Raw genomic sequence first — 8,135 nt, forward strand, 5'->3', positions numbered from 1 at the left:
TCTAAGGGAACCTTGAAGATGGATCCAAGCAAAGTGGAGGCAATCTTGAATTGGCCCGCACCTAGAACAGGGACTGAAGTTAGGAGTTTCCATGGTTTAGCCCAATTCTATAGAAAGTTTGAGGAACTTCAGTAGCATATGTGGACCAGTCCTTGGCACCATAAAAGGATGCCTTAAAACTAAGTTTAAATGGACTAAGCAGGCTGACAAAGCACTTCAATTGTTGAAGCAAGAAGTAGCCACAAAACGTATCCTTCTCCTACCTACTTTTGATAAGCTATTCACATTGGAGTGTGATGCAAGTGGAATTGCAGTAGGGGGTGTATTGAGTCAAGAGGGAAGACCTGTGGCATTTTTCAGTGAGAAGCTCAATGAAGCAAAGAAGAAGTACTCAGCCTATGACCTAGAGTTGTATGCATTAGTGCAATCTCTAAAGAAATGGAGGCATTACCTACTTCCAAAGGAATTTGTGGTGTTCACAGACAACCATGCATTGAGTTACATTAACACTTAAGAGAAGCTTAGCAATAGGCATTTGAAATGGATGGAATACCTCCAATCCTTCACCTTCACCATCAAGCATAAGAAGGGGCAACTCAACAAGGTGGCAGATGCATTAAGCAGGAAGTTGTTGATAGTTCAAGAACTACAGTTGCAGAGCATGGGAATAGAAGGTTTCAAGGACCTCTATGAAGGAGATGAAGACTTCTCATCAGCTTACAAGGTTTGCAAGGAATTTGAGAACCATTTTCATGGTGAGTATGCAGATTACACTCTCCAAAATGGTCTCTTGTTCAAGGGTAATTAGTTGTGTGTGCCAAGAGGATCCATGAGGGAAAACCTCATCCAAGAGAAACACAATGGTAGTTTAAGTGGACACTTTGGAGTCAAAAAAACCTTGGATTTAGTACAAAGGTACTACTATTGGCCAAAGTTGCCAAGAGATGTGAAGAGGTATGTGGAGCAATGTGGTGTATGCCAAAGAGCAAAGGGAGGATCAAGCAATGCTGGTCTCCATCAACCATTGCCGGTCCCAAATAGGCCTTGGGAATGTATAAGCATGGACTTTTTAGTAGGACTTCCCAGGACAAAGACATGTATGGACAACATCTATGTGGTAGTAGATAGATTTTCCAAGATGAGCCATTTCATTCCATGTAGAACTACACATGATGCTAGCTATATTGCACATCTCTTCTTCAAAGAGATTGTTTGGATTCATGGACTCCCTTTAAGAATTGTTTCAGATAGGGACAACAAGTTCATGGGCCATTTTTGGCAAACATTATGGAGGAGACTAGGAACTAACTTGTCATTTAGCTCAGCTTACCATCCTCAAACTGAAGTCATCAATAGGGTGTTAGGCAACTTGTTGAGGTGTTTAACTAAGGAATATGGGCAAACATGGGACCTAATCATTCCTCAAGTAGAGTATGCATATAATGAAAGTGTGAATAGGACCACTGGTAGAAGTCCTTTTGAGGTTGTGTATGGCAGACATTCAAGGGGAGTATGTGAGTTGAGAGACCTTGGTACTTTGGAAATGAAGAGTAAGCAAGCAGAGGACTTCACTCAAACCATCAAGGAAGTTCAAGAGCAAGTCAAGAAAGCCATCCTTGAATCCACTCAAAAACTGAAAGCAAAAATGGATGAGAAAAGGAGAGAGGTTCAGTTCAAGGTGGGTGACTATGTGATGGTCCATTTGAGCAAAGCTAGGATGCAAAGTGGTAAGCCTACCAAACTGCAAATGAAGAGGGTAGGACCTTGTAGAATTCTGGAAAAATATGGTGAGAATGCTTATAAGGTTGAAGTTCCTTCAGACTTAGCCATTTCACCAGTCTTCAATGTTGCTGACCTGATCATGTACAAAGGTGAAATGGCAAGGCAAAAGGAGAACCAAGCCAAGGTGTTGCAGGACCTCGATGTTAATGTCTTACCACAGGCGAAGAAGCCTATAGCAGAGGAGATCTTGGAATCTAGAGTAAAGAAGTCCACCAGACACTAGGTTTAAATGGAACACCTGGTGAAGTGGGCAGGTCAGCCTGAGTCTAAAGCTACCTGGGTTGAAGAGAGCAGGTTCAAGACACTTGGCATAGACTCGACTCTCATCTCTTCTTCTATTTCTTAGTTGTGTGCAGAGGGGGAGTATGGTGTAGGAGAACCCTTCCAAGCTCTTCCTCCTTCTTTGTTTTGTTGGTTTTATGCTTCTTTTGAAGCCATTGTAAATAAAATAAAGAGCCATGTGCTCATAGGTCCTAGGTAGGGTCCTAGTTGAGGTCCTAGGGTCATAAGTCAAGATTGAGATTTTCTTGAAAATAGAGGGTATGTGTGCCTTTGAGGTGTTTAGGGGTCCTTCATAGCATGGTAGTGTCCTTAGGTTGGCCCAATGTGGGTCTAGGAGTCAAGAAAAACAACATTGATAAAGTTGCTCAAAAGTTGCAAAAGTTGCATGACAACTTTTAAAAGTTGTCAAGCAACTTTTTCACCTAGAGGCCAAAATTCTTAGTTTGGCATGGACAACCCTAATATGGGCACATAGATCGAGGAGAGGGTAGTATAAGTATTTTAAAACCCTAAGTTGATGGGTTAGATGTCAAACATTGTACGGCCCAAGCAAACTAACTGACTATGACTGCAATTTTGTTACTAGTCGACACAAATGGAGTAAAGGAAGAGTGTTAAAGGATTGATTTGCAAGCAAAACTATGTGTAGTGTCTTCTATGGTGTAAATAATTTCATTTTGAGCATATATATTAGGTTTTCATTTAGCAAGTGTGGTGTGTTTGTAAATAGTTTGTAATTTGCATTCTCTCTGTCCAGTTTTGGACTGGTTTGAATAAATGGGCTCATAACTCCATTCCCTATTGTGGAATCATCATGAAACCATGGGGAATGAGAGTAAAAACCCTATACTATAGTTCAATGCAAGAAAGGCCCTTGAAAATGCAAGGAGGCCATACAAAGACCGGCGAGACTGGACAGTGCCCAACTAGGAAGGGTCAAGTTGCAGAGGTCTTGGAGAGAAAGGAAGGACAAAGAAGAAGGCACCCTTTGGAGGAGTTGTAGAGGGGTGAGTGAAGTATAATTTGTGTGAAGGAGGAGCTTCCACCAATCCAAACAAGGTGGCAATAGCAGCAAACCTACACCGTGTCCCTGGCAGGCCTAAAAACCCTCCTAAAAACCCTTAAAAACCTTAAAATCCACTTAGGGTAGTGTACGGATACTTGGAGGCCTAAAACCTGGAAAATCCTTGATTCCTTGCCAAATGAATAGCAGGTCTTTTAGGAATTTTCACAAGCAAGTGCATCATTTGTGAGAGGGAGCCCTAAAGGACCGGGTAGGAGGCCTAATTGGTCAAAATCCTTGTAGCCCTATTTTGTAGGCAAAAACACTAAATAGTGAAATTGGTAAGGGGTTGAGAGCTTGAAACCTCTTGGGGGAACATGGATGGAAGTAAAACATGGTTTAAGACCTGCCCTAACCTTTTTAGGACCTAGGAAGTAGTAGGACAAGCCAAGCCCTTATTAGCCATAGTAAGGGGTTTTGAGTCTCATGAGTAGGTGAGACCTTAGGAGCAGCATTGCAACTCATTGGTGGGTGGATTGGGAAAGGTCAGGGGATTCCTCAAGCAAGGGAAGTCCTAGAGACCCTAGGGTGTGAAGAGAACACTAGGTGATCCAAAGGAAGGATCCAAGAGCATAGACTAGGCTATTCTATCCCAAACCCCTTCCCATCAATTTCCCTCTCTTTCTATGTGTAGGAAATAGGTGCAAGAGTTGTACTAAAAATTTGTGGCATAGTCGATAGTGATGAATGTGTTTAGCTTTTAATAGTGAAAAATTCGAAGGACCAGGGCAGATTTGTGCACCTAGTCCTGAAAAATTAGGTTGAACTTTTGGGAACAAGTTCTAAACATCTTCTTTTGCCCAGATCTTAGTTTTTGGCTCCGTGGTATATCTGTAGTAGTCTATTTGTGATGATTTACTTTAATTATTCATACTTTTAACTTAATTTCATAATTACATTCCAAATTCAACTAAGAAAGAGGGTAACCAATAATAACTAGTGAATCCAATTAGAATCTCAACTCTTTTCTCATATGGATTGAGGCTAGATCTATTTGGATTTGAAACCCTCTTTCAATGAAACATCCTTCTCTTCCTCCTTGATTGATGCAAATATATCTTTTGGCTATGATGAAATAGCTCCGATTCTAGGCAAACAACTGAGAGGGGGGGTGGGGAGGGGGGTGAATCGGTTGTCTCAAAAACTTACGCAATTTAAACTTGTTCTCAGATATGATAATTAAGCATGAAAACATAAATCAGTAACACATCAAGAACACACATAACACCAAGATTTTTGATGTATAAAACTCAAAGGAAAAACTACAGTGGGAACCTACCCACAATATGATGATACTTTGTTATAATTATTACAAATATTACAATGGGGAATGCAAATGCATTCAAGCACACTGCCTAGAGCTCACTGCTAAAAAAAAAGGGCTACCACCCAGGAAAGACTCACTGTCTTGTTTGATATCATTGCTTCTAGGATATGTTGTTGTCATTGATGCAACATATTCTCGTGTTTTGGTTTTTTGGTGATTGCAAAGAGTTGATCTAGTTGGTTTATCTATTTGATATGCTGAATCAACTAGAGATACTTGTTTCAATGTTGGTTTCATGATGCTATGTGGTGATCTGATCGAGTTATGGATTCTGGTACGAGGATTGGTTTTTCTGTGTTCAGTGTTGCAGTGTTTTGGTATTTCATCTGTTGTGCTCTAGAATGATTACATATTGAGTTGTAGATTTGGGAGAGTGTTTGGGATATTCATGTGTATCTTCAATTCATATGGTTCATGGTTTGGTGCTCTGCAAGTTATCTTTCTAGTCCCATTTGTTGTTGTTTGAGTGTTCTTGAGTATCAACATGTTGATTGATGAAGATTTGATTAAGTGGTGTTGGTGCAACTATTGCAGATGATTTTAACCTGATTGTTGGTGTTTCCTAATCGTGTCCTATTTTTCTTGTTGGTCCGCATTGATCATTGTGTGCATTATTGTGGATCTTATGGGTCTGGTGATGTTCTTCATGTTATGTGACATTTTCGGTGGTGTAGCATGTTGTAAATGATTTTGGCAAGATTTCTAGTGGTGTTGTGTGTTCGAGGATTTGATTTGGGTCCATGCTATATCATCTTGGCATTGTATTGGTTTGGTGGTTTATTTATGTATTGTATGATGCAATTTTATAATTAGGTCTTGAGGGTTGAGCCGACCTTGTAGTCAAGGTTGATGACTTGTATAAATGGGTATTATATTCATGTAATTTGGAGATCAATGGTTGTTAGGTGTTGTGTCTACATTATCATAGAGTGATGTATATGCAAATAAACAAATTCATTTTTTGGTGAGAAGCGTTGAGCAAAGAGTGTTGCAAAGCAGATAAATGTGCTTAACTGGAACTTTCATCAGGAATTGGGAGATGTTATTCCTGTGCACTTGATTTGTTCGCGGCGTGCAAGATAACAAGCAAATATCAAATGCACCCATGAAATATTATATCAATAAATCCAAATGAAGAAAACATGTTCATCAAATCAAATTGCTTAAAACCGTCTCATGGTCCTCTATCTCCAAGGATCTTCAAGATTCAAGGTGGCTCTCAGATTGGAAGAGCACTTGATCTTTTAGATGTCAACCTAAAGAATGAGAGATGAAAAATGATCTAGGATTAAAATGGATGCAACTAAGATCCTAGTGATTAGATGAAAAACTATTGATATGATATGAATGAAGAACTATGATAGATGATATGCAAGATGGAGGTGTATTTCCAAATTGAAAGATTAAGTGATTTAATTAAGCTAAGATGAAGATGAGATGTGAGAATGCTATGGAATTGATATGAAATTAAGCTAAATCATAATCTAAAACATGATATAATATAAACTATGATGCAATTAGGATGGCCTAGATGCTTGAGGGTGAACAATTGGAGCTCCTTGATACTGCACAACAAAATAACTAATGTAGACACCTGAAATTTGCACAACAAATTAAGTGAATTTTATTCATTTAAGTATCCCTTGTCAGTAAGATGAGAGGGGGAGGGGGTGAATCATAAAAATTCAATAATCAATGTATTCATTAGATTCAACCTCGGTAGCTTTTACTGATATGCAACTATGATTGTAAATCATTCAAACTTATAAGCAGATACACGTAAAACATCATAACACATTTAACAATAGATTTAACATGGAAACCCAAATAGGGAAAAACCACTGTGGGATTTCGGACCCACTAAAAATTACACCCTTCTAGAGTATGCTCGATTAAAAGCCAATCCTGTTACAAATTACATAAACACATTGCTAGATGTGACCCGGTTAAGGGATTTCCCTCAGACTTGTTAGAATCTTGCACTTTGTTAGAAGTGACCTTGTCAAAGGATTTCCAACACTCATTTAGAATGTTACCTTTCTAGAGGATTTACAAATAAGACTGTTAGGTCCACTCGATTAAGAGATTTCCTATCACTTACAAAATAAATAACAGTATAAAATATATCTGCAACTTCACATCTAAAATGCTAAAGCAGACTCTATGTTCTCTAAATAATATTGTCATAAGACTTATCTTGCTCCTTGTTGAGCTTCTCAATCTGTTCTTTAATCAAATATTCAATCTTTTGTGCTCGGTGATCACTATTGTAGTATCACTATTCTTCTATTTGCCTGCATTGATTTTTCATCAACAATTTCTTATTTATAAACAATTCCTAACCGCTTAATCTCCTTGATCACATTTCCCATGATCAATATTAGCCATTAGATCTTCAAACTTGACTTGGTTCATTGTATCCTTTGATCTGAAAACCTTTTATCTCACCTTGGAACTTGTATTCCTTCCTTGGAACTTGTGCTAGGTTATGACCATTCAATCTACGCTGTAGATCTAACTCCTATATTTTTGTTGTCGTAGATCCTCAACAAACTTCTTGCACGATATAACAATCATCTATACATCTTCAGCTCATTGACATCTTTCATTTAATAATGCTTTTATCCATCCAATGCATTTTGTTATTACTTGGTTGTTACTCGGTAAATACTGAACCTTTACTCGGTAGATATTCTACCTTCTTTGATCGATATTGATAACCTTAGTGTTTACCAACTAGCTCCATGCTCGGTAACATAGAACAATATCAAACCTTAACTCATCTATTGAATGAAATCTTTTCTCATTCTTAGAATACTCATATATAGGATATCAAAATAATCAAAACAACAAAATCTCATCATTGTCTAGCTCGGTAATATTTTCCCATTGAATAACTTATTACTCCCCTTCATTTTCATTCTTTCTATGTCACTTACTGACTTCTTTATACTTATCAAAACATACTCATTAAGATATGGCAACATCATACTGAATCAGAAAATCAATTGCTTGACATCAATGACAAAATAATATTTTTAAGATAGTAATCATCCTTTCTCAGTTATACCAATAATCTTACTGGAATGCCAACACTCTCCCTTTGTGAAATGCTAACAATCTCCCCCTTTGGCATTGATGGCAAAACCAACTTTTAATGGCAATACCAACTTGATCTATTTTAATTGATTCGGATGCGGATTGTTGTTAATCTTCTCCTGTTATCCTTGAATTCTCCCCCAATCAGTAGTCTTCTCCCATCTTCACCTATTAGTCTTCACTAATTAGTCTTCTCCCCCTTTGACAAAAATTCCAAAAAGTAAAACTAATTCATGATTTCTTCCATTGTGAAGTAATTTTCTTGCTGAAAATACAAATTTATCATCTCAGTCTCAGTCAAAGTAGCTTGTCTTCAATCACTATTTCTTGCACAACTTTAGGTAACCTCCTAAGGTGTGTAAATCAACATCAACTCATAAATAGTTATTCTATAGATTCATAGAATTGATGCTTTCACCAAACTGTATCAGTGAGTACTAGATAGGGGTAGGACCCCTAACTCACTTCTGAGATACTCAAAAGTGTCCTTTGGTAGTGGCTTTGTAAAAATGTCTACTATTTGTTCCTTTGAACTAATATATTCCAGCACAACTTTCTTCTCTTGAACTTCTTCTTTGAGAT

This window comes from Cryptomeria japonica, chromosome 8, assembly GCF_030272615.1.
Source record: "Cryptomeria japonica chromosome 8, Sugi_1.0, whole genome shotgun sequence".
Taxonomy (NCBI): Eukaryota; Viridiplantae; Streptophyta; class Pinopsida; order Cupressales; family Cupressaceae; genus Cryptomeria; species Cryptomeria japonica.